The 14,441-nt window shown below is 47.2% G+C and overlaps 1 non-coding gene and 1 pseudogene across 1 annotated transcript; both read left to right on the top strand.

Annotated features, from left to right (window-relative positions):
• The first annotated feature begins 5,504 nt into the window (after positions 1 to 5,504).
• On the top strand, positions 5,505 to 5,668 carry LOC135023944 (U1 spliceosomal RNA). The gene has a single exon (XR_010220828.1). It is a non-coding gene; the product is annotated as a U1 spliceosomal RNA (small nuclear RNA).
• A 152-nt stretch (positions 5,669 to 5,820) lies between these two features.
• On the top strand, positions 5,821 to 5,975 carry LOC135023947 (U1 spliceosomal RNA; annotated as a pseudogene).
• Positions 5,976 to 14,441: the final 8,466 nt, after the last annotated feature.

Genomic DNA, 14,441 nt, shown 5'->3' with positions numbered 1-14,441 from the left:
CGTGGTGCCTGTACGCCGAAAGTGTCCCGCAATTTTTCTGGCCACCGACAGCATCTCTTGCACGCCCCTGTCGTTTTTTAAAAAATTCTGCACCACCAAATTCAAGGTATGTGCAAAACATGGGACGTGCTGGAATTTGCCCATATTTAATGCACACACAATATTGCTGGCGTTGTCCGATGCCACAAATCCACAGGAGAGTCCAATTGGGGTAAGCCATTCCGCGATGATCTTCCTCAGTTGCCGTAAGAGGTTTTCAGCTGTGTGCGTATTCTGGAAAGCGGTGATACAAAGCGTAGCCTGCCTAGGAAAGAGTTGGCGTTTGCGAGATGCTGCTACTGGTGCCGCCGCTGCTGTTCTTGCGGCGGGAGTCCATACATCTACCCAGTGGGCTGTCACAGTCATATAGTCCTGACCCTGCCCTGCTCCACTTGTCCACATGTCCGTGGTTAAGTGGACATTGGGTACAACTGCATTTTTTAGGACACTGGTGAGTCTTTTTCTGACGTCCGTGTACATTCTCGGTATCGCCTGCCTAGAGAAGTGGAACCTAGATGGTATTTGGTAACGGGGGCACACTGCCTCAATAAATTGTCTAGTTCCCTGTGAACTAACGGCGGATACCGGACGCACGTCTAACACCAACATAGTTGTCAAGGACTCAGTTATCCGCTTTGCAGTAGGATGACTGCTGTGATATTTCATCTTCCTCGCAAAGGACTGTTGAACAGTCAATTGCTTACTGGAAGTAGTACAAGTGGGCTTACGACTTCCCCTCTGGGATGACCATCGACTCCCAGCGGCAACAACAGCAGCGCCAGCAGCAGTAGGCGTTACACGCAAGGATGCATCGGAGGAATCCCAGGCAGGAGAGGACTCGTCAGACTTGCCAGTGACATGGCCTGCAGGACTATTGGCATTCCTGGGGAAGGAGGAAATTGACACTGAGGGAGTTGGTGGGGTGGTTTGCGTGAGCTTGGTTACAAGAGGAAGGGATTTACTGGTCAGTGGACTGCTTCCGCTGTCACCCAAAGTTTTTGAACTTGTCACTGACTTATTATGAATGCGCTGCAGGTGACGTATAAGGGAGGATGTTCCGAGGTGGTTAACGTCCTTACCCCTACTTATTACAGCTTGACAAAGGGAACACACGGCTTGACACCTGTTGTCCGCATTTCTGGTGAAATACCTCCACACCGAAGAGCTGATTTTTTTGGTATTTTCACCTGGCATGTCAACGGCCATATTCCTCCCACGGACAACAGGTGTCTCCCCGGGTGCCTGACTTAAACAAACCACCTCACCATCAGAATCCTTCTGGTCAATTTCCTCCCCAGCGCCAGCAACACCCATATCCTCCTCATCCTGGTGTACTTCAACACTGACATCTTCAATCTGACTATCAGGAACTAGAGATGAGCGCCTGAAATTTTTCGGGTTTTGTGTTTTGGTTTTGGGTTCGGTTCCGCGGCCGTGTTTTGGGTTCGACCGCGTTTTGGCAAAACCTCACCGAATTTTTTTTGTCGGATTCGGGTGTGTTTTGGATTCGGGTGGTTTTTTCAAAAAACCCTAAAAAACATCTTAAAACATTGAATTTGGGGGTCATTTTGATCCCATAGTATTATTAACCTCAATAACCATAATTAACACTCATTTTCAGTCTATTCTGAACACCTTACACCTCACAATATTATTTTTAGTCCTAAAATTTGCACCGAGGTCGCTGGATGACTAAGCTCAGCGACCCTAGTGGCCGACACAAACACCGGGCCCATCTAGGAGTGGCACTGCAGTGTCACGCAGGATGTCCCTTCCAAAAAACCCTCCCCAAACAGCACATGACGCAAAGAAAAAAAGAGGCGCAATGAGGTAGCTGTGTGAGTAAGATTAGCGACCCTAGTGGCCGACACAAACACCGGGCCCATCTAGGAGTGGCACTGCAGTGTCACGCAGGATGTCCCTTCCAAAAAACCCTCCCCAAACAGCACATGACGCAAAGAAAAAAAGAGGCGCAATGAGGTAGCTGTGTGAGTAAGATTAGCGACCCTAGTGGCCGACACAAACACCTGGCCCATCTAGGAGTGGCACTGCAGTGTCACGCAGGATGTCCCTTCCAAAAAACCCTCCCCAAACAGCACATGACGCAAAGAAAAAAAGAGGCGCAATGAGGTAGCTGACTGTGTGAGAAAGATAAGCGACCCTAGTGGCCGACACAAACACCGGGCCCATCTAGGAGTGGCACTGCAGTGTCACGCAGGATGTCCCTTCCAAAAAACCCTCCCCAAACAGCACATGACGCAAAGAAAAATAAAAGAAAAAAGAGGTGCAAGATGGAATTGTCCTTGGGCCCTTCCCACCCACCCTTATGTTGTATAAACAAAACAGGACATGCACACTTTAACCAACCCATCATTTCAGTGACAGGGTCTGCCACACGACTGTGACTGAAATGACGGGTTGGTTTGGACCCCCACCAAAAAAGAAGCAATTAATCTCTCCTTGCACAAACTGGCTCTACAGAGGCAAGATGTCCACCTCATCATCATCCTCCGATATATCACCGTGTACATCCCCCTCCTCACAGATTATCAATTCGTCCCCACTGGAATCCACCATGTCAGCTCCCTGTGTACTTTGTGGAGGCAATTGCTGCTGGTCAATGTCTCCGCGGAGGAATTGATTATAATTCATTTTAATGAACATCATCTTCTCCACATTTTCTGGATGTAACCTCGTACGCCGATTGCTGACAAGGTGAGCGGCGGCACTAAACACTCTTTCGGAGTACACACTTGTGGGAGGGCAACTTAGGTAGAATAAAGCCAGTTTGTGCAAGGGCCTCCAAATTGCCTCTTTTTCCTGCCAGTATAAGTACGGACTGTGTGACGTGCCTACTTGGATGCGGTCACTCATATAATCCTCCACCATTCTATCAATGGTGAGAGAATCATATGCAGTGACAGTAGACGACATGTCCGTAATGGTTGTCAGGTCCTTCAGTCCGGACCAGATGTCAGCATCAGCAGTCGCTCCAGACTGCCCTGCATCACCGCCAGCGGGTGGGCTCGGAATTCGGATTTGGGATTTCGAAGAACGCACAGTTCTTTGCTGTGCTGCTTTTGCCAGCTTGAGTCTTTTCATTTTTCTAGCGAGAGGCTGAGTGCTTCCATCCTCATGTGAAGCTGAACCACTAGCCATGAACATAGGCCAGGGCCTCAGCCGTTCCTTGCCACTCCGTGTGGTAAATGGCATATTGGCAAGTTTACGCTTCTCCTCCGACAATTTTATTTTAGGTTTTGGAGTCCTTTTTTTTCTGATATTTGGTGTTTTGGATTTGACATGCTCTGTACTATGACATTGGGCATCGGCCTTGGCAGACGACGTTGCTGGCATTTCATCGTCTCGGCCATGACTAGTGGCAGCAGCTTCAGCACGAGGTGGAAGTGGATCTTGATCTTTCCCTAATTTTGGAACCTCAACTTTTTTGTTCTCCATATTTTATAGGCAGAACTAAAAGGCACCTCAGGTAAACAATGGAGATGGATGGATTGGATACTAGTATACAATTATGGACGGACTGCCACGGTTAGGTGGTATAAAAAAACCACGGTTAGGTGGTATATATTGTAATACAATTATGGATGGACGGACTGCCTGCCGAGTGCCGACACAGAGGTAGCCACAGCCGTGAACTACCGCACTGTACACTGGTTGATAAAGAGATAGTAGTATACTCGTAACAACTAGTATGACTGACTATGACGGTATAAAGAATGAAAAAAAAACCACGGTTAGGTGGTATATATTGTAATACAATTATGGATGGACGGACTGCCTGCCGAGTTCCGACACAGAGGTAGCCACAGCCGTGAACTACCGCACTGTACACTGGTTGATAAAGAGATAGTAGTATACTCGTAACAACTAGTATGACTGACTATGACGGTATAAAGAATGAAAAAAAAACCACGGTTAGGTGGTATATATTATAATACAATTATGGATGGACGGACTGCCTGCCGACTGCCGACACAGAGGTAGCCACAGCCGTGAACTACCGCACTGTACACTGGTTGATAAAGAGATAGTAGTATACTCGTAACAACTAGTATGACACTATGACGGTATAAAGAATGAAAAAAAAACCACGGTTAGGTGGTATATATTATAATAATACAATTATGGATGGACGGACTGCCTGCCGAGTTCCGACACAGAGGTAGCCACAGCCGTGAACTACCGCACTGTACACTGGTTGATAAAGAAATAGTAGTATACTCGTAACAACTAGTATGACTGACTATGACGGTATAAAGAATGAAAAAAAAACCACGGTTAGGTGGTATATATTGTAATACAATTATGGATGGACGGACTGCCTGCCGAGTTCCGACACAGAGGTAGCCACAGCCGTGAACTACCGCACTGTACACTGGTTGATAAAGAGATAGTAGTATACTCGTAACAACTAGTATGACTGACTATGACGGTATAAAGAATGAAAAAAAAACCACGGTTAGGTGGTATATATTATAATACAATTATGGATGGACGGACTGCCTGCCGACTGCCGACACAGAGGTAGCCACAGCCGTGAACTACCGCACTGTACACTGGTTGATAAAGAGATAGTAGTATACTCGTAACAACTAGTATGACACTATGACGGTATAAAGAATGAAAAAAAAACCACGGTTAGGTGGTATATATTATAATAATACAATTATGGATGGACGGACTGCCTGCCGAGTTCCGACACAGAGGTAGCCACAGCCGTGAACTACCGCACTGTACACTGGTTGATAAAGAGATAGTAGTATACTCGTAACAACTAGTATGACTGACTATGACGGTATAAAGAATGAAAAAAAAACCACGGTTAGGTGGTATATATTGTAATACAATTATGGATGGACGGACTGCCTGCCGAGTTCCGACACAGAGGTAGCCACAGCCGTGAACTACCGCACTGTACACTGGTTGATAAAGAGATAGTAGTATACTCGTAACAACTAGTATGACTGACTATGACGGTATAAAGAATGAAAAAAAAACCACGGTTAGGTGGTATATATTGTAATACAATTATGGATGGACGGACTGCCTGCCGAGTTCCGACACAGAGGTAGCCACAGCCGTGAACTACCGCACTGTACACTGGTTGATAAAGAGATAGTAGTATACTCGTAACAACTAGTATGACTGACTATGACGGTATAAAGAATGAAAAAAAAACCACGGTTAGGTGGTATATATTATAATACAATTATGGATGGACGGACTGCCTGCCGACTGCCGACACAGAGGTAACCACAGCCGTGAACTACCGCACTGTACACTGGTTGATAAAGAGATAGTAGTATACTCGTAACAACTAGTATGACACTATGACGGTATAAAGAATGAAAAAAAAACCACGGTTAGGTTGTGCTGCCTCAGTTGAATCTCCTTTACTTGACAGAGATGTGCCTGAGCAGCGGCCCTCCCCAGCCCTATCCCAAATCATACTTATTTTGCATAGGAGATACCATGGTCATGAAGATTGTTCTCCCAGGGTGAGGTTCATTCATTGCATTCTGGGTATGCTGACCCCTGTGATTTCCCCAAATGTGGGAAACTCGACTGCATTATTTGTGGTAGTGGGGGACTGTGTTTGTGCTTTCCTCTGGTCAGCTCTGGTAAAAGCCAGATTTCTGTGTCTCAGATCTTCCTCTAGCCTTGTTCTTCTTTCGAGAGTTCTCTTGTGCTGCCTCAGTTGGATCTCCTTCACTTGACAGGGGGGTGCCCGAGCAGCGACCCTCCTCAGCTCTTGCCCAACTCCTACTTACCTGCCAGGTATGATCAGGAAGGTGCTTCTCCCAGGGCAAGGCTCACCCATTGCACTCTGGGTGTGCTGCATCTGCGATTTCCCCAAATGTGGGACACTTGACTGCATAATTTGTGTTTCCTCTGGTCGGCTCTCATATAATTCAGATCTCTTTGTCTCAGGTCTCTAATGCTAATGGCTGATTAGAATAAATGCCGTGCAGCTGCCTTGCTGCACGGCCAGAGAGCAGGTGAATATCTTAATTTCCTAAAGCCTAGCAACGGGGAATGCGGTCCGCCAGTGGCGTCCCCGTTGCTAGGGTCCGTGCGGCTCAGCGCGCCCGGCGTCTAGCGTTGCTAGGGAGCCGGCGGCTGTACGTGCACGGCATCTCTAGTTGCTAGGCGCCGGGCCGCGCAGACCATCAAGCGGACCCCGGCGCCAAACAGTACCCCCCCCTTGAGGAGGGGTCAAGGAACCCCTAAAGCCAGGTTTCTGAGGAAATTCCCGAAAAAATGCCCTCTTGAGCCTCGGGGCATGAAGATCCTTATCCAGGACCCAAGACCTTTCCTCCGGACCATAGCCTTTCCAGTGAACCAGAAAATACAGCCGATCCCGGGACAATTTGGAATCGAGAACCTTCTCTACCAAGAACTCCTGTTGTCCCTGTACATCTACTGGAGATCTACCCTGAGAGATCTTCCGAGGAAATCTACTGGAAGAAACGTATTGTTTCAACAGGGAACAATGAAACGTATTTCCAATCCGGAGAGATCTTGGTAAACGTAACCGAAAGGCAACTGGGTTGACTCTTTTAATAATAAGAAATGGCCCAATAAATTTGGGTCCCAGTCTAGCTGAGGATTGTCGAAGCCTGATGTTGCGAGTCGACAACCACACCCTATCTCCCACCTTAAAAGTGCAAGGACGTCGGAGCCTGTCAGAAAATTTCTTCTCTCGAAAGGCCGCTTTTCTGAGAGCAAGGTGCACCTTTTTCCAAATGGCTCTGAGATGGGAGGTTAAGGTAAGCGAGGAGACTGAGGAATGATGAAAAAAAGAATTAGCTCTGGGGTGAAAACCAAAAACTGAAAAGAATGGAGACTCTTTAGTGGAGGAATGACAAGAATTATTGTAAGCAAATTCAGCCAACGGAAGAAACTCGGACCAATCATTCTGGAGTTTGGCTGAATACAAGCGCAAATATTGTTTCAATGATTGGTTAACTCGTTCGGTTTGCCCGTTGGATTGTGGGTGGTAACCGGATGTTAACGACAATTTCATCTTCAATGAGGCACAAAAACATTTCCAGAATTGTGCGATGAATTGTGGACCCCGATCAGAAACAATATCAGTAGGCAACCCATGAAGCCTGAATACATGGCGGAGAAACAAAACTGCCAACCCTTGGGCAGAAGGCAATCGGGGAAGAGCAATAAAATGAGCCATTTTACTAAAACGGTCCACTACCACCCATATGACTCGGAATCCGGCTGAAAGGGGAAGGTCAACCACAAAATCCATAGAAATATGAGACCATGGCCTGAGAGGAACATTTAAGGGCATAAGTTGCCCGATGGGCAAGGAACGGGGAACCTTATGCTGTGCACAAACCTGACATGAATAAACAAATTCCTTGACGTCTTTAGAAAGACCAGGCCACCATACTGAGCGAGAGACTAACTCCAATGTCTTAGAGACTCCTGGATGCCCTGAAACTTTGTTATCATGGAATTCCGTTAAAACAGTAACTCTCAAAAACTCAGGGACGTAAAGACGACCAGCAGGAGTAATTCTAGGAGCTTGGTGTTGAAGCTGTTTTAACTGGGTAAATAAATCTTGTGTGAGGCCCGCCCAGATGACCGAAGATGGAAGTATGGGGGTAACAGGATTGTTATTGTGAACCGGAAGAAAGCTATGTGACAGGGCATCAGCCTTAGTATTCTTGGAACCAGGCCTGAAAGTGATTATAAATTTGAAACGCGTAAAAAATAATGCCCAACGTGCCTGCCGGGCATTAAGCCGCTTAGCCGATTCAATGTATTGCAGGTTCTTATGGTCAGTCAATACCGAAATAGTATGTTTTGCTCCCTCCAGCCAATGCCTCCACTCCTCGAAAGCCCATTTTACCGCCAGTAACTCCCGATTACCAACGTCATAGTTGGATTCAGCGGAGGAGAATTTCCTGGACATAAAGGCACAAGGATGTAACTCCAGAGACTCCGGATCCTTTTGAGAAAGGATAGCCCCCACTCCAACCTCCAAGGCATCAACCTCCACCACAAAGGGCAATTCCGGATTAGGATGTCTGAGGACTGGAGCCGAGACAAAGGCTTGTTTCAAGGCCCGGAAGGACAACTCAGCTTCATGCGACCAGTTGGTAGGATCCGCTCCTTTCTTTGTCAGAGCTACAATGGGAGCAACCAGGTCAGAAAAAGAATGAATGAACCTCCTATAATAATTCGCAAACCCTAAAAAACGCTTAATTGCTTTTAAATTGGTGGGTTGCGCCCAACTAAGGATGGCCTGGAGTTTCTTTGGTTCCATGGAAAATCCCTGAGGGGAAATTATGTACCCTAAAAAAGATACTTCCGTGACATGAAACTCACACTTCTCCAGCTTGGCATATAAATGATTCTCACATAACTTTTGAAGAACCAGACGCACCTGGGTAACATGTTGTTCCATTGATTTAGAAAAAATCAGGATGTCGTCTAAGTAAACGACCACGAATTTCCCTAGGAAGTCACGGAGCACATCGTTAATGAGGTCTTGAAAAACTGCCGGAGCATTGGACAGGCCGAACGGCATCACCAGGTATTCGTAGTGACCCGACTGAGTACTGAAGGCCGTTTTCCACTCATCTCCAGATTTAATTCGGATGAGGTTGTACGCTCCTCTAAGGTCAATTTTAGAAAAAATCACAGCAGAACGTAACTGATCAAAGAGTACAGAAATCAACGGCAAAGGATAGGTGTTTTTAACTGAGATCTTATTCAGGGCTCTAAAATCAATGCAAGGTCTAAGCGAGCCATCCTTTTTCTCCACAAAGAAGAAGCCTGCACTTAAAGGAGATTTTGATGGTCTAATAAATCCTTTCTCAAGGCTCTCCTTTACATAATCATTCATAGCCGCAGTTTCTGGCCCGGATAATGCATATAATCTTCCCTTTGGCAATGCGGCACCAGGAATTAACTCAATAGCACAATCATAAGGCCGATGGGGAGGCAGAATGTCCGCATTGCCTTTGGAGAAAACATCAGCAAACTCCTGGTATTCCACCGGAATGAGTTCTGGAATGATAGCTGCTACTCTGACTGGAAACGTGATACATTCCTTATCACAAAAAGTACCCCAATGTGAAATCTCCCCCGACCGCCAATCAATGGTGGGATTATGAAAGGCCAGCCAAGGGTGACCCAGAACAACTGGAACTGCTGGGCAATATGTAAGAAAGAACTCGATTTTCTCGGAATGTAGAGCTCCTACTGTAAGTAGTGCAGGGGGTGTACGGAGAGAAATAATCCCATTAGACAGCGGACTCCCATCTAAGCCATGCATGGTGACACACCTACCCAAAGGTAACTGAGGAATGCCTAAGGCCTTAGCCCAAGTTAAATCCATAAAGTTTCCTGCAGCTCCACTGTCAACAAAAGCCGACACCGAAGAACTGAGGCTGCCAAAGGAAACTTTAACTGGGACTAAAAGGGAGTTATTCGAGGAGATAAGCTGCAGACCTAGGTGAACCCCCTCACAATTCACCTGGTCAAAGCGTTTCCCGACTTGTTCGGACAATTACGAGCAAAATGTCCCTTACCCCCACAGTACAGACAAAGACCAGAATTTTGCCTTCTGGCTCTTTCTTCAGGAGACAGCCGGGAGAGACCCATCTGCATGGTCTCCTCTACGTCTTCAGGAATGGAATTTACACACGGACTTGACCTTACAGGTGCTCCTTTTTCAGCCCTCCGCTCTCTGAGACGACGATCAATCTTAATAGAAAGCTCCATGAGTTTATCGAGAGTCTCAGGAGCGGGGTACTGAAGGAGACTGTCTTTTATAGACTCTGATAAGCCGAGGCGAAACTGACTGCGCAGGGCTGGGTCATTCCAGCCACAGTCGTTCGACCAACGGCGAAACTCCGTACAATAAACCTCTGCAGGATTTCTACCCTGTCTGAGAGCGCGCAACTGACTTTCAGCGGACGCCTCTCTATCAGGGTCATCATACAAGAGCCCTAAAGACTCAAAAAAAGCGTCAACTGACAACAATGCCGGATCCTCTGCTCTTAAACCAAATGCCCAGGTCTGAGGATCCCCCTGGAGCAAAGAAATAATAAACCCGACCCGCTGAGATTCAGTACCCGAGGAAGTCGGTCTTAAACGAAAATAAAGTTTACAGGATTCTTTAAAATTAAAAAACTCTTTTCTATCACCAGAAAAACGGTCAGGCAAATGCATCTTTGGTTCAGGGACTACCCTTGGGGAAGCTCGCAAAAGATCTTCCTGCGACTTCACCCGAAGAGAAAGATCCTGAACCATCTGAGTAAGTTCTTGAATCTGGCTGACTAAGAGCTGACCAGGATTTGGCACTAAACCTGTTGGATTCATGAGGCCGATAAACTCTCACAAAACTGAATGAGAAAAAATTAAACCCCGTTTAATTTTAAGTTTTGGTATGGCCGGTAATAATGTTATGATTCCAGCACTCTGGTCAGAGAAGATCTTATGGCAAGGACTGGAGCACTGGAACGGAATGCTGGGGAAGGGAGCAGGACAGGAAAATAGCCCCTGGCGCCCTAACTCTGTTGTCTTACCCGTGTTGTCAGAAATCCCCTGCGAGACTATGGTTTCTTGAGCCCTTGGCAGCCGCGTTTGAAGGGCGGATTATGTCTGCCCAACTTCGATGCCCCCCGGTCTTAATGAGAGACAAAGGGAAACCCGAGACAGGGTGATAACAAGAGGCCCTCTAACTAAACAACCAGGCCAGGGGCTAAGCAAACTCAAAACTATAATATGTGCGGAGAAACCGCCAGGAAAAAGGACAACCAAAATATCCACTTGTCCAATTCTCCTACCCGGCACCGCCAAGTACCAGAGAGGACTTGTGGAAGCGGAACCCTCCGCAAATGCTCCAAACACAAAATATAAAAGGTAAAGCGGCTGAGCCGCAACACACGGCAGAGCCGCAACTCACGAACACCACTGGATATAAAACGGTGATCAGTCAGGACTCCAGGGAACCAAACGACCTCTTGGGATGAGATGACAACTCCCGAATACCGGACTTCTGCGGACTGGAATGACCGGATACAGCAGGACTGGAAACAGACTCTCAGCAAACAAAGGCAGCATGCAGGAAGCTATTACCGGCGTCTGTGAGAAGCCCTGGGAGTGTATTTAACAAGGAGTCCTCCAATCAGCTGCTAAAGGCTGATTAGAATAAATGCCGTGCAGCTGCCTTGCTGCACGGCCAGAGAGCAGGTGAATATCTTAATTTCCTAAAGCCTAGCAACGGGGAACGCGGTCCGCCAGTGGCGTCCCCGTTGCTAGGGTCCGTGCGGCTCAGCGCGCCCGGCGTCTAGCGTTGCTAGGGAGCCGGCGGCTGTACGTGCACGGCGTCTCTAGTTGCTAGGCGCCGGGCCGCGCAGACCATCAAGCGGACCCCGGCGCCTAACAGTATGACTCCCAAAAACAACAACCGCGTCATTGGGACCAACTGCGATTTTGGCAAGTTTAGGAGCCAACCATGTTGTTGAAGAACTGTCAGGGAGAGTAGATGTTTTGCACCAACTGGTCCCTGGATCTCGCCTTTATCAGGAGATCATCCAAGTACGGCATAATTGTGACTCCTTGCTTGCGAAGGAGAACCATCATTTCCACCATCACCCTGGTGAAAATCCTCGGAGCCGTGGACAGACCAAACGGCAACGTCTGAAATTGGTAATGACAATCCTGAATTGCAAACCTCAGGTAGCTTGATGCAGTGGCTAAACGGGAACATGTAATTAGGCATCCTTATGTCTACCAAAACCATGAAATCTCCTTCCTCCGGACTGGAGATCCCTACCCTGAGAGATTCCATCTTGAAATTGAATTTCTTTAGGTAGAAATTGAGGGATTTCAGATTTAAGATTGGTCTGACTGAGCCGTCTGGCTTCGGGAGCACGAAGAGGCTTGAATAAAAACCTTCTCCCTGCTGACTAAGGCCGATTTGAACAATCGGTGAGGGGGAACGTCTTGAAACCCCAGTTTGTACCCTTGTGACACTATTTGTAAAACCCACGAGTCCAGGTCCAAATTAATCCAGAACTGACTGAAGTGTTTTAGACGTGCCCCCACTGGTGTGGGCTCCTGCAAGAGAGCCCCAGCGTCATGCAGTGGATTTGGCAGAAGCAGAGGACGATCTCTGCTCCTGCGATCTTGAAGAGGCTACAGACCTCTTCCCTCTTCTCCTTCCTCTACCTGCAAAGAAAGGGGAATCTTAACTTCTTGCATATCTATTGGGACAAAATGACTGCGTTAGACAATGATGCGTCTTCATCCGTTGAGAGGGAACATAGGGCAAGAAGGTTGACTTACCTGCGGGAGCTGCCGAGATCAAATTAACTAGGCAGTCACCAAACAAGGCTTCACCTTCATAGGGAAGAGACTCCCTTTCTTCTTGGAGTCAGCATCAGCATTCCCTTGGTGAATCCACAATGCCCTCCTATCCGAGACTGCCATGAAATTGGCCCGTGAACTCAAGAGTCCTATATCCCTTGCAGTCGTAAGTATGCTGCAGTGTCCTTGATATGATCCAACGTAAGGATTATCCCATCTCTCCAAGATATCTATATCGGAAGACAAGGTATTCGACCAATTCTTGAATACTACTACTCACCCATGCGCATGTAATGGCAGGTCTAAGTAATGTACCCGTGGTTACATAACTAGAAATAATGTAGCTTCCTGCATACGATCCGCTGGATTTGTGACAGGGCCCCGTGCAGAACAGGGGGTGACTCCCACTTTATTCTGTCCGCAGCAGGAAATGAATAAACAATCGGAAACCTTTTGGGGATTTGAAGCCATCTTGTCGAGCTGGCCCAGACTTTCTCAAACAGAGATGGAGAAACGTTACATCAGCTTTCATTATATATCTATATATACATACATATAGACCCCTTTGTCAGGAACAGCAGGGTCCTCAGTGATGTTAATATGTCCTTAATATCCACAATCATGTACTGAATGCTCCTTGCCAATATTGGATCTAATCAGGAAATATTATGGTCGACATAGGAATCAGTATCCGAGTCAGTATCAGTGTGTAGTAACATTTTTGCGGGCCTGAGGGAAAAGAAGCATAGCCATGAACATCACATCTATTCTCTACGTCTGTGTCTGGGACACAGATTTATCCAACCTCACTCTGATATTATTGAAACTTTCACCCAGTCAGTTATTGGTGGTGCCAACAGGGCCACCATCATATGTCTGCATTCCTAATATAGTTTCCTCTTGGGAAAAACATTCAGCCACCGACATGTTGACACACATGTACCAAGTACCCACAGACACATCGGCTTATGGGGGATAGACCTACAGTAAATCTGTCAGAGGGACAGAGAGGATTTTTCAGCTCACAACCCAGCGCCAAAAGTACACAGTCTGGGAAATAATAAACTCTATAGTGATAGACTTGTAACGCTCTATAGATGTGCTGGTGAGGTGAGGAAGAAGCCCCGCCGCTGTAATGGCACGCTTCTGTCCCGCTCAGAAACAAATAATTAATTACGCTGGCGGGGTAAGGACAGTGCCCAGGCACTAATGTCCACTTTTGCCAGCCTTTTGTGAGGAATTTATGCTGCCCAGGGTGCCCCCCCCCACCCACCCACATGCCCTGCACCCTGCAGTGCCTGTGTTTGTGTGGAAGCATGGCGCACAGCATTCCGCTCGCTGCGTGGTACCTCAGAATGCCATCACTGGAGAAGAAGTCTTCTGTTCTTCTGCTACTCGCCTGTCTTCTGACTTCTGGCTCTGTAAGGGGGTGATGGCAGGCTACGGGAGTGGGCATCTAGGCGTACCCAGCGATCAGCACCCTCAGGAGCTAATGGTGTCCTGTCAGCCAGAAGCAGAGCCATTGAACTCACTAGAAGTTGGTCATACTTCTCTCCCCTAAGTTCCACGAAGCAGGGAGACTGTTGCCAGCAGCCTCCCTGAAAATAAGAAAAACTAACATAAGTCTTTTCAGAGAAACTCAGTAGAGCTCCCCTGTAGTGCATCCAGTCTCACTGGGCACAATTCTAAAACTGGAGTCTGGAGGAGGGGTATAGAGGGAGGAGACAGTTCACACCCTTTGAAAGTCTTAAAGTGCCCATGTCTCCTGCGGATCCCGTCTATACCCCATGGTTCTTAATGTGATCCCAGCATCCTCTAGGACGTATGAGAAAACAAATAACGCACATACGAGGAGGAGAGAACAAAGGAAGCTATAAGGAGGGGAGGGGAGGGGAGGGGGGGGGGAGGTAAGGTAGTAAAGGGATATTGGATAAACTACAACCTTATACATATTCATTAATGTACCAGTAGTTAGAAGTAGAAGAGCTCTAACAGAAACCACAAAGCTTATCTAAAGCCACACCACACTGGATATGCCC

This window comes from Pseudophryne corroboree, unplaced genomic scaffold (genome assembly GCF_028390025.1).
Source record: "Pseudophryne corroboree isolate aPseCor3 unplaced genomic scaffold, aPseCor3.hap2 scaffold_402, whole genome shotgun sequence".
Classification (NCBI taxonomy): domain Eukaryota; kingdom Metazoa; phylum Chordata; class Amphibia; order Anura; family Myobatrachidae; genus Pseudophryne; species Pseudophryne corroboree.
This window is presented reverse-complemented; position numbering and strand designations above follow the sequence as displayed.